The sequence below is a fragment of the Natator depressus genome, chromosome 1 (assembly GCF_965152275.1).
Source record: "Natator depressus isolate rNatDep1 chromosome 1, rNatDep2.hap1, whole genome shotgun sequence".
Lineage (NCBI taxonomy): Eukaryota > Metazoa > Chordata > Testudines > Cheloniidae > Natator > Natator depressus.
This window is the reverse complement of record NC_134234.1, coordinates 196,526,239-196,546,783: the sequence shown is the minus strand read 5'-3', so window position 1 is coordinate 196,546,783 and position 20,545 is coordinate 196,526,239. Positions and strand designations below refer to the sequence as shown.

General features: G+C 48.8%; 1 long non-coding RNA gene across 1 annotated transcript; it reads right to left on the bottom strand.

The window, feature by feature from the left end:
* Positions 1–5,849: 5,849 nt before the first annotated feature.
* Positions 5,850–20,326, bottom strand: LOC141984316 (uncharacterized). The gene is made up of 4 exons (XR_012638714.1): positions 20,241–20,326; positions 19,575–19,656; positions 10,994–11,206; positions 5,850–6,360 (listed from the first exon to the last, which is right to left on the bottom strand). It is a non-coding gene; the product is annotated as an uncharacterized LOC141984316 (long non-coding RNA).
* Between the last annotated feature and the right edge of the window lie 219 nt (positions 20,327–20,545).

Here is a 20,545-nt window from a genome sequence, read left to right as displayed (position 1 = left end):
TGGAATATGCTTCCAAGTGAGGCTGTGGAATCTCCATCATTGGAAGGTTTTTTTTTTAAAAAAAAAAAACAGGTTGAACACCTGCCAAGAATGGTTTAGGTTTACTAGGTTCTGCCTCAGTGCAGGGGTTTGGACTTGATGACTTCTCAAGGTCTCTTCCAGCCCTACATTTCTATGATTCTATGGTGAATCTACACATTTTACAGACCAATCTGAATTATGATTTATTTCACTAGTCACCCATTGACCCAACCAGCAGGGTCTAGGACATGTTCAACACCACCATTTTCTTCCACAAAATTAAGGTGTGTTTTTGTTTTTGTTTTAAACTTTGTGCCCTAGTGTTGCTCTCGCTTTGCTGTGTGAGTATGGGCTGGATATTAGGATTCACCCTGATATGACGGAGACTACCCCTTTGATGCAGTCTAGCCCACGAAATGCTTCGTAATACTTGAGAATGCCATGTGACCTAGTCACAGCCTTCATGGTATGGATTCTCTTAAGCATGTTCAGTATCACACATGTGGCAAGTCCTAGCACTAAGAGAACATTCTAGAGCAGGAGCTCATGCTCCAAGCTTCTTCTTCTTCTTCAGAGTGTCATGCCAGCATTGTTCTTCCATGAGGATTCACCTTTGACTTCTAGCTGCTACGATTTTTTTTTCTTTTTTTCACAGGGAGGTCGGGCACAGTTCTTAGTCCATCCTTTCCAATAATCTTACACTCTCTGCTACTGTGTCTGTTTTGAATGGTACTGACTTGTCATTAAGGAAGAATATCTAAGTCCATGTTTTGGGACTGTCTGTTGTCTGTCTTGTCAGAGCACTAAGTGTGGGTTGATCTCTGATGACCTAGAATGATGCAACACTGTCTTATTCTATTTCTCAGTTTCTTACATATGCATACATTCTTGTCAGCACAGTACCACACTTGTCACAGTTAAGGCCTGTCTTCACTGCAGAGTTAACTTACTCAGGTGTTGTGCCTAACCTGCTCCCACACAAGAACCTCTCACCTCTGTTTTGGTGGCCCTTTCAGCATGGGCTAGCTGGTCCATCTGGAGCTACAGGGCTCAGGTGCTGCTTATACTTGACCTGGTAATCTGCCCACACTGAAGCCTGGATGCTGACTAATCAACTCGGGTGCTGCTAGTCCTCCAGTGCCTTCCCACAATTCCCCTGGGCTGTATTTTCTTGCCATCTACCTGGCTCTGCATTGTTAGTCACCTCCTAATTCATATACACGAGGTTGGTGTTTAAACCTCACCTTGCATGCAGCTTGCTGTACTGGCAACATTTCTACTACTTTTGCGCAGGTGCTCAGGAAGGACAGACAAGTTCTCACATAGTACACTGGGAAAGAATTCCTACAGTGGTGCAGCAATGGTGTAGCACTAAGAACCATAGGGTATGACCCCAGAAGTGCTACTTCTTCACATGAATGAGTTCAGAGCCAGTGTGGACCTAGTTGAGTGGACACACACTCAAGTGGTGGTGGCCGCCACACCCATGCTAGGCCAAGATGAGTGCTTCACCCTGGTGGCTGATCATCCAAGTTAACTCTGCAGTGAAGACACATGCTCAGCATCCTGTGCTTTAGCAAATGCTAAACTTTGCTGTATGTGTTTCATATTATTCACATTAGTCATTGTACTATTTTCACACAACTATTCTCCCGCCCAGAACAGGTTACTGCAACATATACTGACTTTTGTGTTTAGCCTCATTTGGTTTTGATGGCTGCTTTGCAGTGGAGTGCACAGGTTACCACACTGTCACCCTGAGCAAGCGCTTTGAGTTGTGCATCCATTGCCTCTTTGGTATAGAATTGTAACGTGGTATTATGTTGGTGTCCCTATCCTCTGTTTGCCGGAAGCTGGGAATGGGCGACAGGGGATGGATCACGTGATGATTACCTGTTCTGTTTATTCCCTCTAGGGCACCTGGCACTGGCCACTGTCAGAAGACAGGATACTGGGCTAGATGGACCTTTTGGTCTGACCCAGTGTGGCTGTTCTTATGTTTAATTGATAGCTAGATATAAAACACTCAAATACACATATACAAGCAATGAAGAAATGAATGCTATTGTGGAGAAGATCACAAGCAATATAGGAGGAAAATTGACAATATTAGGGAGAAGGATGGTCGCGTGGTTACAGCACACGCCTAGTACTTGGGAGTAGCTGGGTTCATGGCTCTTGCTCTGCCCAAGATTTCCTGTATGACTTCAAGCAAGTTGCTTATCCTCTCTGTGCCTTATCTGTAGAATGGGGATAAGAGCATGTTCCTATGCCACAGTGGTGTTCTGAGGATGAGTATATTACATCAGAGTGTGAGATGCTCAGATACTATGGTAATGGAGGCTGTATAAATTCTTTTGATAAAGAGTTGACACTAGGATGGAGAGAGGACTGCATTCCCCTAACAGGATTCTGACCAGTCCTTTTGCTGGAGCGCAATGGGGTGTGGTGGAAGGAGATTCCTTGGACTCTCTCTCTCTCCCCTTTGTACAATCCACAGTGGCTGGCCTACAGCTTTTATGCCCCTCTAGAAAACTCGAGAGGCAGAAAGGGCTCGCAAACCGAAATGCTGGCATTTCGGCCTCTAGGGTCCTTCACTTGTTCAGCCAAACTCAAAAGAGCCAGAATGTGAAATGAATTTGTGGATGGGCTGGCTTTCCTCTCTGAGGGGATTAGCATTAAAATCACAGCATTCTCTTGGTGCAAAGTCATCCAGGCATTTTGAGCAGCCCAGCTTCTGGGTCTGAGGTTTCCTTGATCCAGCTTCAGGAAAGGTGGTTGTCAGGGAAAGGGTAGGATCCTATTTTGTTTGTAAATTTCAAAGGTGGAGGTGAAAGTCTTGCAGTCCCCCCTGATGGCTGGGTAACAAAAGCTTTATCTGGCCATTGCTTTCACCTGATGACCTTGAGACTTTCCCAGTTGGGGCAGCACATCTTTATAAATATCTGTTTTTTCCAGAGTCACATTTTCAGCTGTGTCAGAGAATGAGCCTAGTAAAGATTCATCAGGGGTTGGATTTTTCCTTTCCTGATTGTAAAGCCTGAGATTTCTTTTTTAGCCTTGGCCTTCTGAGTTATCCAATGATGCTGATAACAAGAGGCTGCTGCTGGACTGAGAGAAAAGAAAAGCCCTTTGCCAGCAGGAAAACCTGTGAGTAATATACACACTGCTGGACAGCAGCCAGATCACTCCAGCAATGTCTGTTAGCTCCTCCTCCTACTGAGAAATGATCAAACGAGTAAGAGGAGACTGTACTAAAAGCTGCAGTGGAGTATCAGAAATGCTGAGTCAGAATGGGAAAGTGCTGCATCCAGTGGAAATTTACCCAGGTCAGGGACTTTAGCATGTAGGAAATGAGGACTGTGGGTTTTCTGGGATATTGCAGTCTCATCTCATGCCCTGCTGTGCTACCTCAATGTCACCACACAGAGGGAGCACACACAGCATTTGGATGGCACCAGTTCAGCTCAGGAACTGTGTGTGACTGATTGCACGGAGTAGGTTGTCATTTTCTGCAGAAGAACACTGGGATGCTGTTTACCTGGGGAGTAGGGGCAATAAACCCCATGTCCTGGCCTCATTCCACTTGGGTAATTATTTCTGCCAACCTAAAATTCCCCTGCTGCTTGGATACAATCTGTGGATACAGTGATTCTGATCCTTAGGTCCAGTTGAGCTGTCTTTGGACAAGCCCCAACTGGGACGAAAAGGTGGCTAAATTAGGACAGACTCAGTGCTATCTATGTCTGGTGACCACACCCCCAAGGGGCTGTTTCAGCAGCTCAAAATAACCATTTTGCAGGGGTGCTCCAGCCACACCCTCTTTCACTTAGCCACTCCTTCTACACTGGGGCCTGTTAGGTGGAATGGCACCCAGGGCTGCCCCCAACCACTTAAAATTGCCTGATGGCCAGATCTGCACGGTGACAGTACTTCCTTGAGATAGGAAGAAAGCGTGTTATGTTGACAGAGGATACAGGACATCACACAGCAAATAAGGGATATACGTTAAAGTACAAGACAGGTAGTCACCTTAAGGGTATGTCTACACTACAAAATTAGGTTGATTTTATAGAAGTCTATTTTTAGAAATCGTTTTTATACAGTCGATTGTGTGTGTCCCCCACAAAGTACATTAAGTCGGCGGAGTGTGTTCTCAATAATGTGGCTAGCATTGACTTACGGAGCGGTGGACTGTGGGTAGCTATCCCACAGTATCTGCTGCCCATTGGAATTCTGGGTTAAGCTCCCAGTGCTTGATGGGGCAAAAACATTGTCGAGGGTGGTTTTGGGTACATGTCATCAGTCGCCCCTCCCTCTGTGAAAACAACACAGACAATCATTTTGCACCTTTTTTCCTGGGTTACCCCTGCAGATGCCATACCACGGCAAGCATGGAGCCCGCTCAGCTCATCGCTGCTGTTGTGAGCATTGTAAACACCTCACGCGTTAGCCTGGTTCTGCACATACTCCAGGATAGGAAACACCAGCATGAGGATGATTGTGTTGAGGACATGAACACAGATGTTCCTGAAAGCATGGGCTGTGCCAGCTGGGACATCATGAAGGCAGTGGAGCTGGTTGATACAGTGGAACACCGATTCTGGGCTCGGCAAACAAGCACAGACTGGTGGGACCACATAGTGTTGCAAGTATGGGATGATTCACAGTGGGTGTGAAACTTTTGCATGTGTAAAGCCACTTTCCTTGAACTTTGTGAGTTGCTTTCCCCCGCCCTGAAGCGTAGGAATACCAAGATGAGAGCTGCCCTGGCAGTTGAGAAGCGAGTGGCAATAGCCCTGTGGAAGCTTGTAACGCCTGACTGCTACTGCTCAGTCAGGAATCAATTTGGAGTGGGCAAGTCTACTGTGGGGACTGCTGTGATTCAAGTAGCCAGTGCAATCACTGACGTTCTGTCAAGGGTAGTGACTCTGAGAAATGTGCAGGTCATAGTGGATGGCTTTGCTGCAATGGGGTTCCCTAACTGTGGTGGGGCAATAGGGATGTGTTTTCTGTCTATCTTGGCACCGGACCACCTTGTCAACCAGTACATAAACCACGAGGGGTACTTCTCAATGGTGCTGCAAGCACTGGTGGATCACAAGGGATGTTTCACTGACGTCAACATGAGATGGCCGGGAAAGGTGCATGATGCTCACATCTTTAGGAACTCTGGGCTGTTTGAGCAGTTGCAAGAAGGGACTTACTTCCCAGACCAGAAAATTACCGTTGTGGATGTTGAAATGCTAATAGTTATCCTTGGGGACCCAGCCTACCCCTTGCTCCCATGGCTCATGAATCCGTACACAGGCAGCCTGGACAGAAGTAAGGAGTAGCTCAACTATAGGTTGAGCAAGTGCAGAATGGTGGTAGAATGTGCATTTGGACGTTTAAAAGTTCACTGGTGCTGTTTGCTGACTAGGTTAGACCTCAGCGCAACCACCATTCCCATTGTTATTGCTGCTTGCTGGGTGCTCCATAATATCTGACAGAGTAAGGGGGAGACGTTTATGGTGGGGTGGGAGGTTGAGGCAAATCGCCTGGCCACCCATTTTGAGCAGCCAGACACCAGGGAAATTAGAAGAGCACAGCTAGGTGCACTGCACATCAGAGAGGCTTTGAAAACCAGTTTCATGACTGGCCAGGCTACAGTGTGACAGCTGTGTGGGTTTGTCCTTGCTGCAAACCCGCCCCCTTTGTTGATTTTTAATTCCCTGTAAGCCAACCACCCTCCCCTCTTTGATCACAGCTGGCAAAGGAAATAAAGTAACTATTGTTTTGAAACCATACATGCATTCTTTCTTTATTAATTTAAAAAAAAAGTGAGAACTGACAAGGTGGTGCGGGAGGAGGGAAGGACAAGGCCACATGGCTTATTGTAGCCGTGCTACAAATCAAAACTGTTTGAACGACAGCCTTCTGTTGCTTGGGCAATCCTCTGGAGTGGAGTGGCTGGATACCCGGAGCCTCCCCACTGCGTTCTTGGGCATCTGGGTGAGGAGGATATGGAACTTGGGGAGGAGGGCAGGCGGTTATACAATGGATGCAGTGGGGGTCTGTGCTCTTGTTGGCTTTCCTGCAGCTCCAACAGACGCTTCATCATGTCCGTTTGCTCCCCTGTTGCTCTCAGCCTCAACATTGCCTCAGCTCTTCGCACTCACTTAATGCTTTCCTGGCCTCTGCCACTGAATGCCTCCATGGATTAAGCTGTGCCCTATCAGTGCAGGAGGACTGCATGAGCTTGGAAAACATGTCATCATGAGTGTTGTTTTTTTCACCTTCTAATCTGCGATAACCTCAGAGACAGAGATGATAGGGGGAGCATAGAAACATTTGCACCTGGGGGGAGATAAAAAGGGAGAGTAAAATTTAAGATGGTACATTTCTGAGAACAAAAGGGAGACTCTTTCACAGTGAATCAAGCAATTCACAGCAGACAGCACGTGTGCTTTAGATACAAGGTCGCATTTTGCCTTTTATATTGGGTGCCTCTCGGTATGGTGACACATCACTAATGGCTGGGTAACAGAATTTGGTTTCCAGGCAGCCATGGTAAGCCTTTTGGTACGTGGGGTTGGCTTCTTACACCTTCGTAACATGTGGGAATGGTTTCAAACTGCAGCGCCATCCTTTCCTATAGCAAGCTATTCTCTGGGATGATCCCTTCACCTAACCCCATGGCTATTCTCCGGGATGATCCCTTTTAGCCAAGCACAAACAACCCAGCATGAAAGGGGAATTTTTGTAAGGGAATAGTAAAAGGACCCTGATTTCAACCAGGTGACCATGAATGATATCACTCTCCTAAGGCTAACACAGAAAGATAAAGACCGAATGTTGCTTGAATGAGACCAAAACCCAGGACCATTCGCTGCCATGCTTTGTGTTGCAATGATTCCAGGCTACTTGCTACTGGCTTGGCATGGTAAAGTGTCCTACTGTGGAGGACGAAATAAGGCAGCCCTCCTCAGAAACCTTCTGCAAAGGCTTTCAGAGTACCTCCATGAGAGCTTCATAGAGATGTCCCTGGAGGATTCCCGCTCCATCCTTAGACACACTAACAGACTTTTCCAGTAGCTGCATTGGCTGCAAATGCATCCCAAGTCTTCAGGGCAAATCAGACATTAAACACTATTGCTTTTAAACCCTGTACTGTAGTTACAAATGTGCACTCAACAGAACTGCCTTCTCCGGCTTCAGGGTCGGGGATCCCGCCTTGGGAGGGTATTGGCTCCAGGGTGATGAAAAGGTCCTGGCTGCCGGAGAGAACAGATTCACCACTTGCCTGCTGCGCATTCTCCTCCTCCTCATCCACAAAATCCTCCTCCCTGTTGCGTGAGACCTCCCCCCTTGCAGGTGTCCACGGACAGTGGTGGGGTAGTGGTAGGGTCCTGCCCTAGAATGCCATGCAGCTGATCATAGATGCGGCATGTATGGGGTTCTGACCCAGAGTGACTGTTTGCCTCTTTTGTCTTTTGGTAGGCTTGCCTGAGCTCCTTAACTTTCACATGGCACTGCTGTGTGGCCCTGTTGTAGCCTCTCTCCACCATGCCCTGTGCAATTTTAGCATATATATTAGCATTTCTTCTTTTTGATCGGCGTTCGGCCTGCACAGATTCTTCTCCCCATACAGCAATCAGATCCAGTGTCTCCCGTTTGGTCCATGCTGGAGCTCGTTTGTGATTCTGGAGGGACTGTATGGTCACCTGTACTGCTGAGCTCGCCACGCTGACCAAACAGGAAATGAAATTCAAAATTTCCCGGGGCTTTTCAGTGCTGTCCAGAGCGGTCACACTGGAGCACTCTGGGATAGCTCCCAGAGGCCAATACCGTCGAATTGTGTCTGCACTCGCTGCACCCAGCAAGGTCGATTTTAGTGCTACTCCCCTTGCTGGGGAGGGGTACAGAAGTCGATTTTAAGAGCCCTTTAGGTCGATGGAACAGGGTTGGTTGTGTAGACGCGTTCATTTTAAAATTGACCTAACGTGGCTAATTTTGACCTAACCCCCTAGTGTAGACCAGGGCTGAGTTGAAAGAAAAAGGCTATAGGGATAGGTGAAGGTGTGGTGAATGGACGTCTAGCTAGATGGCACTAGAGCACATGTCTATGTGTTTGTCAGAGCCGGATGTGTGTGTGTGGGGGGGGAGGGAATACAAAACTTCATTTGGTTAGAGGCTTCTATTTAGGCACCTAGCCTTTAAGAACTGGTTTCAATTGTCATAAATAAAGGTCCAAACTGAAAAAACCCCAACCTTAAAATAGTGTTTCTGTGAGGTTGATAATGTACAATAGTAATTTGAAGAGTACCTTTCCAAAATCATCTGAATTAAATGCACAGGGTTGGCTGCATAGGACAGTGTAATAATTTGCAAGTTACAGAAATTGTGTTTGGACTGTTAGTTTGAAAACTATGTTTTTAAAAGAATATAAGTGGCTCACACACCCACAGAACTTGTTGTTGTTCATTTAGTATTTGTACTACCGTAGCACCTAGGAGCCCCCATTATGGACCAGTACCCCATTGTGCTAGGTGCTGTACAAACACTGAGCAAAAAGAAGGTCCCTGCCCCCTCAAAGATCTCTCCTTCTTACAGGGAAGAGTGCTGCCCCCTCTGTCATCAACACCACTTTCCATAGCACCCATTCATATTCTGACTTAGCACCACCCTGGTTTAGGGTTGCCAGGTGTCCGGTTTTCAACTGGAAAACCCGGTTGAAAAGGGACCCTGGCAGCTCTAGTCAGCACTGCTTACCGGGCCATTAAAACTCTGGCTGGTGGTGCAGCAGGGCTGGCAGGCTCCCTGCCTGGCTCCACACGACTCCCGGGAAGCAGCCAGGAAGGCTCCATGCATTGCCCCAACCCTGAGTGCCAGCTCTGCAGCTCCCATTGGTTGGGAACCACAGCCAATGGGAGTGGCAGGGGCAGTGCCAGCGAGTGGGGGCAGCTCATGGAGCCCCCTGGCCATGCCTCCACCTAGGAGCCAGAGGGACATGTTGCCGCTTCCCCGGAGCCACCTGAGGTCAGCACCGTCCAGAGCCCTCACCCCCTCCCACACCCCAACCCCCTGCCCCCTTCTGCACCCTGAACCCCTCATTTCTGGCCCCATGCTGGAGCTCACACCACCAGCCCGGAGCCCTCACCCCCTCCTGCACCCCAACACTCATCTCCAGCCCGGAGCCTCCTCCTAAACCCTCATCCCCAGCCCCACCCCAGTTGGAGCCCTCACCCCATACTGCACCCCAACCCCCTGCCCCAGCCCAGTGAAAATGAGTGAGGGTAGGGGAGATTGAGGGACTGAGGGAGGGGGGATGGAGTGAGCAGGGGCGGGGCCTCGGAGAAGGGTGGAACAGGGGCAGGGCAAGGGTATTCGGTTTTCTGCAATTAGAAAGTTGGCAACCCTACCCTGGTTAGGTGGTAAAGTGTGACACAAGCACCCTTCAAGGTGCTACAATAGCATAGACCAAGTGTAATGCTCAGTCCCTGGTTGGGTCATTAGCAGCAGGGCATGAGCCTGGGGCCTCTGGTTCTTAAAGCATGATCCCCTACTGCCTGAGCTAAAAGATCCAGTTCTGTTAGTCCGGGCTGTAGCAGGCTCATCTACCTCTGTATTAGAGCAGAATTTCCATTATTTTTTATCCCCATTTTCCCATAGATAATTCCACATCCACTCCCTATATATGTGGCCCAGCCAGCACTATATTGGCCTGGGTTACACATTCCCCTGTCTGTGAAAGATGTACTCCATCTGTCCTCTTCTCCCTGTGTCCATCTCTCCTCCTCTATCTTTGTGGATTTCTCCATTACTACTTCAGAGATGTTTTCACCATGTTGTGCAGAGGTGTGGACTTCAAGTTGTCCAGGGTAGCAAAAGTCCAACTCAGAGAGTTACCGTTTTCTAAACAATTTTATGTATCGAAGGGAGGCAGACTGAATTAGTCCAACCCAAAAGGTCTACTGCTACTTCCCAAGGACTGTGGTGAGATCATGACTAGGAAACAAGAGGAGAAGGGTATTAGAAATGAATGGACCAAAATGGCTTTTTTAAAATGACAATAATAAGCCAAAATGAATGGACACATGAAATTAAAATTGGATGAGCTCTGTTCAAAATCTAGGCTCCTGCTGAACTGGGGAGAGGGAGGGTATTTTAAAGATCCTCCCTCTTGTGACTTAGGAAAGTGGAAATCAATAGGCAACAGCTAATCTCTTGGCACTTTTAAGCTCTCCCTTTCTTTCAAATACCAGGTCACTGACAGACTCTATTCCTGTAAGCGGCAGGCTGAAAATGATACTTGACGCCCTCCTAAAGCTGGTGCTTTGAGAGCTGAGGCAGAGGGGAGTTGAGTTAAACAGCTGGAGGGACACAAACAGCATAGATCCAGTGGGTGCCTACCAAGCTCCCAGTGTAACAAGGCTCTTGTGGGGCCATCACATGTTGCATCCTCATCCCGTTCAACGGGGGTGGTTGCAGTCTCAACTGTAAAAAAATTCAAGCCTTGCAAGCCCTGGTTTCATTGGAGTCTGTGTAATACATTCTACTTGTAAAGCAACTTGGCATTTCTCTGTATTCAACCTGCTGCTGCTGGGTTTCTGTTCTGCAGAAACCCATAGCTACTAGCACTGTGTTGGTTGATCCGTGCCTGCCGCATGCACTGTGGTGAACAGAAAGTGGTGGACTGAGCCGTTAGAAAGTGTGTGTAAATAGAGCCTTGCCTAGTCTCAGGAATGGTCCCATTTTAGCACTGGGGGTGACTTCTAAATATAGACAAGGGCAAGCCAAGCAGGGGCAAACCTCAGTTAGCTCAATCGTCAAACCCATGCATGCCTTTGTCTTCCCAGAGGGGTCAACACCACTCCAGTGACACCAATTGTTGCCTGCTGATTGCTCATTATGGGTCTATTCTTGAGTATAGACAAGGTCTTTTACAGATACACAGACGAGGACCGAGCACTGTATGTGGTAGGGATACCTGTGAGATCAGTTGTATTGGTGATGCCTCCTTGACCGCTTCACAAACAGGTCTCTGGGTGGCAGATTCAACTGCAAGGCCAAGGTCCAAATAGGGGGTGGAGATGGAACGATCCTCTCAACTGTAGTGGCTGTCCCTAAAGGTCAGTGTTGAGGCATGTGAGCACGGTGGTGTGGAGAAGCTAGCACTGCTGTTGCCCATGCTGTACACAATCTGGGAAGAAACAGGGGACTTTAATCTTATTTATTGGCATTTATTCTCCACTTCCTTATACCAGAACAATTCCGCTTACTTCAGTGGGTTTGCTCCTGATTTATGCTGTTGTAAGTGAGAGGAGAATCAGGTGCCCATATTTTATTTTTCTGGGTTTGGAGACTAAAGCCTTCTGTTTATCCATGTAACAGCTTCAAAACAGGCATCCATATAAACTACCCCAACATTGCCCCCTGCCTATGTGACTCATCCCTGTGCTACAGTTTAATTCTTGACAAATCTCATTTATGGTTTTTGCAGAAAACTAAAAGCTGCCTTGGAAAGATTCTCTCTGCTTTTAGTGTGCAAAAGCAAGACACAAGTAGTAATTCTTCCACTGTGCTCAGCACTGATGAGGCCTTAACTGAAGTACTGTGTCCAGTTCTGGGCAGCACACTTCAGGAAAGTTGTTGACAAAAGGGAGAAAGTCCAGATGAGAGCAAGAAAATTGAGTAAAGGTCTAGAAAACATGAGCTCTGAGGAAAAATTGAAAAAATTGGGTTTGTTTAGTCTGGAGAAGAAAAGGCTCGGGAGTGGGAGGCAAGATAATTGTCTTCAGGTGTGTAACAAGTTGTTATAAAGCAGGGGTGGCCAAATGTACTGACCTCTGAGCTGCATACAGCAATCTTCAGAAGTTCAAGAGCCAGGGCATGCCTGCTGGAGCTCAGGGCTTCAGTCCTGCAGGAAACACCTGCTGGGGCTTGGGGCTTCAGCCCTGCAGGGCGGGGCGGGGTCTCAGGGCTTCAGCCCTATGGACGGTGCCTGCCCAGGCTCAGGGCTTCAGCCCTGCTCCTGCTCCTGCCCCTTGATTTTTGCCAGGGTTTGCTGGCTCTACTTGGTCACATAATGCTGCTAGCTCCCTCCCTGCATGGCAGCTGCTGGAGCCAGCAAGCTGGGAGCTGCAGCCATTACTCCTGGGGGTATTCTGCACCACTGCACATGTGCAGAATTTATATGCCCTGCAGATTTCTTTGCTTCCCTGCAGAAAAATGACTTTCTGATGGGGAAACAAAGGGAAGGCACAAGAGTGGTCATGTGGGGTGGGAGACGGGCCTGGGGAAGACCTGGCTGGTGGCTCCTAACCTGTGCCGGGCTCAGCTGCTAGTCCCAGCTGGGCTGGGGAGGACAGGACTTCCTCTTCTTCTGCACAGCATCCAGGGCTGTGTCAGACCCACCCTAAGATTTCTCCCCAGCTGCAGGAAGCTCTGCAAACTCTCTCCCACATCCCCACTTCCTGCATCCATCGCTCCTCAGCTGCATGGGGAGGGATCCCTGTACAGGGAGCTGCACCCAAATCTGCCCAACCTCTGTGCATCCAGACCCCCTTATACCCAGACCCTCCTGCTGAGCCTCAGCCCCCACACTCAGAACCCCTTTTGATGAGCCCCACTCCCCCTGCACGTGGACCACCCCAACGAGCCACCCACACCTGGATCCCCACCCCACCGAGCCCCAACCAGCTGCACCTGGATCCCCACCCTACTGAGCCCCACTCCCCCAGTATCTGGACCCCCCACTGATCCCCCACACCCAGACCCCCATCCTGAGCTCTATTCCTCCCCACACACCCAGAACGCCCTCATTAGCCCCAAACACTTTCACATGGATCTCCCTATAGTCCCCTTACCATTGCACCCAGAACCCCCCAGCAAGCCCCTGTGCATCCAGATCCCACACTGAGCCACCTGCACCCAAATTGCCCCACAAGGAACCCTCTCAACCCACAGCTGGATCCCCCCACACTAAGCCCCTCCACACTTAGATCCTGTCTTGGTGAGCCTTCCCGCCCACACCTGGTGCACCTGGCATGGAGGGGCAGGCCCCTGGGGTGTTTCTGGGGCAGGCCTAGTCCTTGCGCTGTGTCAGGGTTGGGTGCAGCCTCATAGCTGAGTCCGTGTCCTGGGGGGTGAGTGGCACAGTGATCTCCCACCTCTGGGCAGCCAGTGGCCTGTGCGCTCCAGTGCTATGGTGGAGCCTCCCCATTTATTTGACAAATACAATTTTCAGAATTTTAAAATATTGTGCGCAGAATTTTTAAAGTTTTGACGCAGAATCCCCTCAGGAGTAAGCCATGAGGAGAGGCAGCCGCAAACAGCTGGGAGCTGCAGGGAGAGCCGCTGCTTTTGCTGCTGCCTATCCCCATGGAGCTAAAGCAGCGGCGCCTCCCTGCACCTCCCAGCTGTTTGCTGCTGCCTCTTCACACAGAGCTTACACCTGGGAGCTACAGGGAGGGGCCGCTGAGGATAAGAGGGGTGTGAGTGTCTGGGGGGGTGGGAGAGCTGAACCTTTAAATTGTGCCCCCACACTCTCAGCAGGTACCAGTCGTCTCTGACAGAAGACCTTAGCGCCACCACAAGGCAGAAGCCCTGAGGTCCCTCCCCACCCCATCTGGTAGGCAGAGAATGAGGGAGGTCTGGGGGGGCTCTGCAAGCTGCACTTTAACTGTAAAAGAGCCGCATGCAGCTCACGAGCCGCGGTTTGGCTGTCCCTGTTATAAAGGAGAAGAGTGATAAATTGTTCTCCTTAGACACTGAGGACAGGACAAGAAGTAATGGACTTAAATTGCAGCTTTAGGTTAGCCATTAGAAAAAACTTCCCCAACTGTCAGGGTAGTTAAACACTGGAATAAATTACTTAGGGATGCTGTGGAATCTCCATCATTAGAGATTTTTAAGGACAGGTAAGACAAACACCTGTCAAGGATGGTCTAGATAATACTTAATCCTGCCATGAGTGCAGGGGACTGGACTGGACGACCTGCCAAGGTCCCTTCCAGTCCTACATTTCTAGGATTTCCCATGTAATCTGAGTTTGGAAATTGTGAATCTAAAGAGCTCTGCAGTGGCTCAGAACTCATTTAGTTTCATTATCTTCATTTCCCTAAACACCCTTCTGGGCTGTGATCAAATGCCAAGGCTTTTTCCTGCTGAAGCTCACTGCTGAACTCCGTACTGACATTTGTCAGCTTTAACTAGTTCCTTACCCCCATGTTTTTTCTGTCATTTCAACAAGCACTGGCCTGCATAGCATAGAATGAACAGATTCCTTGTGAGGATCCGCTAGTGTGTATTAAACTCTTGTCAGTGTTACTGTCACCCAGAAGCCGCCTTCAATGAAAGAGAACTCTTATTGAACAAAAGATCCTAGTTCCGCAGCACCAAGGTTAGTTGATCTATTTGGATCTTTTCTCCCCCTGCCTCTTCCTCTGAAGGAAAAGGAAAACCTATGGGTCAAATCCAGACCTGCTGGGAGTGCATGCAACCCCCCTGAAATCAGTGGGTTTGCAAACTGTCCAGCAGAGATGTTAAAGATTGGGGTGGATAGGTAGTCTTAAATTGCCTTTGCTCTTCTCCCAGTTCTGGGGCCAATCTGGATGCTCACACTGTCTGACAAACACACAAATGTTTTTGCTACCAGCCTCATTCTCGCAGATTCACTCCCTGACACTCTCATTCACATGGCACTCACACTTTGGGTACGTCTACAAAGCGAATGCTGTGCACAGACCAGCTTACCCCCACTCGCTTGAATCCCTCTAGCCCGAGTAACAAGAGCAGTGAACACAGCATAGTGCAGGCTCCAGAGTGGGCTAGCAAGCTGAGGACGTACTCAGGCTCCATGCTGGGCTTGTATTACCGGCCCTGAAGCCCACACTGCTCTGTTTTCACTGCCATTGTTACCTGTGCTAACTGGATTCCAATGAGTGCGGGCAGGCTAAACCATGCACAGCTTGTGCTGTTAGAGATTTCCTTTCACTCACCCCCAGCTATGCTTTGACACTCCTCACCGTCTTTCTCTCCTCTGAACATGCACACTCACTCGTTCACAGACACTCCCAGTAAGCGCCCAGAGGCTGACACTGACTCACTCCCTTGGGGCAAACACTAGACACACAGTGGCCAATCATTTTAGCAGTTTTCCTAGTTCCCCTTTGACTCAGTGGGAGATTGGGGGGCACTGGTGGGAGGGGAGGAGTGCAGAACTATTTCATCAGTGGCAACAGGACGCCTTTCATCCTGGTTAGTTTTGTTACTGGAGAGATGAGTTCAGAGGAGTTCAGCGCGGGAGCTTGGGGTCGTTCTATAGAGACAGCGATTGCTTGCCTCCATTCGGATCCCAGTGATGTTTGGGTTTGGAACCCCAACAAAGAACAGGATATTTGAATCAGAGATCTGGGTTTGGGCCTGTCCCTTGATAGTCTAGGACAACAGTTCTCCTCATTTTCCACAGTGGGACCCTATGTTTTAACAGAAAAAGTTTTGTGGCCTCCCTCTGAGCTAGCCATAAAGAGAAAGAGTGGATGTGCCCCTCGACCCGCTGGGCCTGCTTGTGACCTCGAGACTTGAGAGGTTGTTCTCTAAAATGATATTTACTTTTCCGAGCAAGATGAGCTAAGGGGAAAGACTCTCCTGCACAGAAGCCCATTTTCAGTTTGTCAAGGTGTGGCTGAGCCAGATTTCATCCATGTGCTGTTTCCACTGCTGAAAGGTCAGCCTTTGTCATCAGAGAGTGAAATCCTGGCCCCAAACAAATTAATGGGAGTTCTGCCATTGAGTGCAAGACAGACAGGATTTCACCCATAATCTCTTATGTTGTTAAAGTGCATCTCATCTCAGAGTAACCCAAAGCACTTTAGACACTCTACCCACACAGGAATCATCTAACCTTCCAGGGAAATGTAGCCACCTCTGGGGTGAAGATTGACATTCACCAGAGACATTTGTCCAAGGACACCAGGCAAGTCCATATTCTTATAAAATTGTCATTGCATGACCTTATTTTTTAAGTTTTCTGTCCAGAAGAGCCATACCAAGTAAGCAACCCAGAACTCCTTTTACTTACCTCAGAAGGCCAAGGAGCTGAGTCAACCCTGGAATCAGATGCCTGGCTTTAAGAAGCCAGTTATTGCTACTCATCTATGCAGACAATTATATGGCCTTCAGCCCGCTGCGGTACCTGAACACCTTACAATCATTAATGGATTTTGGACTCACAACATCCGTGTGAAGTAATATCCCGATTATTTGCGTGTGAGGCACGGGATGGCTTAAGTGACTCGCCCATGGTGATGCAGGAAGTCTGTGGTACACTTGCAAATTGGAGCCAGCTTTCCTGAGGCCCAGTCTAGCTCCCGTCTACTAAAACATCTTTCTTAACCGAGTTCAAACTGGATGCTAAGACCATGTTTTTATGCCTGTTGCTAGACACCACAACTCAAGAAAAATCTGGGAAGAAGCGAAGGAGTCAACCCATCTTGTCACCTCTTCTTGCTTAGCCTTCAACTGTATGTTACAGGGAAGCCCAAGCTTCATGGCACTGAAGGCCACATAGGCAACTTCCCAGGCCTCCCCACTAAATGATCTGTTGTAGGTGTCTGTAGTGCACTCATCAACAGGGTGTCTGAGAGCCTAATTTAGCTTGAAAATCTATAGGATGTTGTTTGAGTAAAAAAACAAAACACAAAACTACACAGTTATATTTGCTTATGCTTGTATCTTCCTCCCCCCAGGAGTAGGACATGCTGGTTTGTTGAATCCTCCAGCAATAAGCATTGCAGTGAGACAGGTTTAACCCTCACTCTAAAGCTATAAGAAGAATTCTGCTGCAGGCTGCATGCTAGGATTCTATGGACCACATTTGGCTCTGAGGGCACTCCGCAGCTCAGGCATCTTGGACCACTGACCAGGTATTAACAGACATCTGTTAAAAGCCTGGAAAGTAGGACATCAGAGGGCAGTGGAGGAGAGCCCTCCAGGGATAACCTATGAGGCAGACAGAAAAAGTTATATCTATCCAGTGAGCCAGTTCCCCTCCCGACTTTAAATAACATGCCCCATCGCCTCTGAAAAAGAGCTGTCTTTGCAAACAGGCACCAGGGTGAGGTTTGGCCAAGTGGAAAAACTGCCGTCTTGAGCAAGAGATGCCAAGTGCAAAGGGCAATGTTGGCTTGATGAGCAGGGCAGAGCTTAAGCACCAGTTTACATGAACCAAATTTCCATGTTCCTAGTGCAACAAGCAAAGTAGCTAATGTCTCTAACGTGGCGGTAATCCAGGGTAAGAAGCAAGCCAAAGCAAATCCAGGCAGTCCTCCAGCAGGATGGTTTACATTCAAAAGTTGAACTAATTGTTTAAGGGAGAACAAGAGACTAATCTGAGGAACTGCTCTGCAAACATCGATAGAGCTCCAACTGGTATTGAAGTCCCGCCCGATTTATATTATATTTTATATTCGCACCTAATGGCCCTATTGAAGGATGAGGATCCCATTGCGGTATCATCATGTTGTCAATATGAACACCTAGCATTTACACAGCATTTCTCATCCTTGTATACTTTGCTATGTATATACAGCACACATTTCATCCACCATTGAAATGCAGCCACCTCTGGGGTAAAAGCTGGTAGCTGTTTAACAGCACAACAGTAGTTTAGGACAGGAAGTGAGGAAGGGTGGTGTATTTAACAAACAGGCCAGGTGGAGTTCTGAGTTAGGCAGAATGCAATCAGCCTGCAGTGAGGGATGCCCCAGGGATGCATAGGCAGATAATAGCTAAGTTTGAATATGGCTGCAACCCTGGGGCAAACATCTCTACTATTGGAAATAGTGCCAAGGCCAGGAACTTAGTTTTCTATCTCCTCTAATAGATGGCACCTCCACCAGCACAGTAACATTGAACAGGAGGCTGTTGGTGCATTGGTTCAGGACTGCCAAGACAGAATAGCATCACCTACCATCCTACATCATCATCAGCACCATCTTCTACAACACTTACAGTACTGTATATATTCAACTGAATCCTCCCATCCAAGCTATGGCCCAGTTCACTGATGCTTATTTGGGTAGATCTGATTGGATCCCTGCTCCAGGTGGTACCAGTAAAACCCCTATCAGTAGTTAGCTGCTCCTTTTTATAAAGAAAGGGACAGATCACCTGTTTTGCCCCACTTTGGATCACTGGTGGTTCACTCCTGTAAGACAAACTATAAGTCTTTCAAGTCATAGTTTATCCATTAGGGGCATCCAGCCCAAAGACATCACCCCAGCAAGAGGCTTCCCCAGCATTATCCATAGGGAGAAGATGAGTTTTTCTTCTGTTGTGTTTAGGAGAAGTTGGTTGGGAAAATATATTAGTAGCCTTAGTCCAATGGAGAGGTAACCACATTCTAAAAATAAGGATGTAACTTGATATTGCATTGCTAGCAGCCTCAGCAGGGAGATCAAGAGGTGAATCTGGTTGGAGAGCGAACTCCCATCTTGCCCCATGAGTTCCTGTAGGTGATGGGAAAGAATCTGGGGGCAGGGAAGAGGGGAGAACAGTCTCCCCTCTTTTGCTAAAAATCAGAAGGAAGCTTCCCTTTTTCTCCTTTGCTGATCTAAGCCATGCTCCCCATACAGTGCCCCCTCCTTCTTGGCAGGCTTGGGGAGAGCTGCCTTACCTGTTTCAGAAAGCAGGACATCAAATCAATCCAGGCAATTTAATTGGGCTTCACTCAAACTACATAATAAGGAAGTGTCTATATCAATGAAAATCTATTCTGCAGGCTATTTTTTGAACTAGGTACTCCCATTTCACAGGGGACATTAAACAGGGATATTTTTAAGTACCCAGACACAAGTCTGGTTATTTCCATGGATGGTGGTTTCCCGTTACATATGCTACAGCAGCCTGTAAATGATTGCCTGCTCTGTGGTGTTTTGCCAGGGCCAATGTTGACGTGTTCAACTCTGCAGCAATTGCCTTCTTTAATGTAGAGCTGGTATGGTGAGTAATGGAAAGAAAAACTGCAGAAGAGATCTTGTTTCTGCTTCCAGGCTGAGCAGGACAGGGCAGGGTGTGTGTGTGTGAGAGAGAGAACAGAGTTGGATAAATTTAGAGGGAGGAAGAGGGGACCACAGCAGGGATATACTGGGGAGGGAAAATATTGAGGGGGAGGAATGGGGTGAGATCTGATCAATGTGAGAAGAAAGGCCTAGTAATGGGCAAAGAGGTCAGCAATAGTGGAGAGAAAGGAAGATGGGGTAGAAATTGGGATCAAAAGAGGAGAAAGGACAGGAGAAAACAGAGAAGAGGATCATGCAAAGGACTAGGAGGCAGATGAGCTTCTAGCTCTGCTACTGACATGCTGTGTGACATTGGGGGCAAGTCATTTCATCTCTCTGTGCTGCAGTTTCCCCCCTCTGTAAGATAGGGCTAATGTGACTTCACAAGTAGGTGGGAACACCTCAAGATCCTTGGACGGTAGGTGCTGTATAAGGACAAAATATTATTGTGAATACAGTATTGGTTAGAGACGGGGTGATAGGCTGATACAGAAAAAAGGCACTCACCTCTGTGAAATATGTCATACAAGGAGCTCTGCAGAACTTGGCAGCTCTGCTTTGGCGAGTGTTGCGAAGAGGAACAGTGGAGCTCCCCAGCCAAAGAACAGACATTCAGTGTAAGTCAATAAGGTCTACTGTGATGATGATGGTTTATTATGGTAGGGCCTAGAGGCTCCATTCAAGGATCAGGGCCCCCATTGTTCTAGGCCAGGGGTGGGCAAACTTTTTGGCCAAAGGGCCACATGAGGTTGCGAAACTGTATGGAGGGCTGGGTAGGGAAGGCTGTGATCCCCAAACAGGCTGGCCCCTGCCCCCAATATGCCCCCTCCCACCCCCCTCAGAACCCTCCACCCATCCAACTGCCCCCCTGTCCTTGTCTCCTGACCTCCCCCTCCCGGGACTCCCCTGCCTCTGAATGCCCCCCTGGGGACCCCACCACCTATCCAACCCCCCCCACTCCCTGTCCCCTGACTGCCCCCCCCCACTATCCACACCTCCACCCCCTGACAGGCCCCATGGGACTCCCACGCCTATCCAACTCCCCCGTCTCCTGACCGCCCCCCCCCCCAGAACCTCTGCCCCCATCCAACCACCCCGTGCTCCCTGTCCCCTGACTGCCTGCTGGGACTCCCTGCCCCTTATCCAACCCCCCCCCGTTCCCCACCCCCTTACCATGCTGGAGCCAGCCAAACTGCTGCACTGCCCGGCAGGAACTGCGGGCCAGAGTGCTGGCAGTGCGGCGATCTGAGGCTGTGGGGGAGGGGGAACAGCAGGGGAGGGACCAGGAGCTAGCCTCCCCAGCCGGGAGCTCAGGGGCCAGGCAGGACGGTCCCGCGGGCTGGATGTGGCCCTCGGGCCATAGTTTGCCCACCTCTGTTCCAGGCACAGTACACACACACAAGTTCTGTCTCTTGCTGTAAACAGCTTACTATAAGATAAAATGCAATAGGTGGATGCCACAAACAAACAATGGGAGT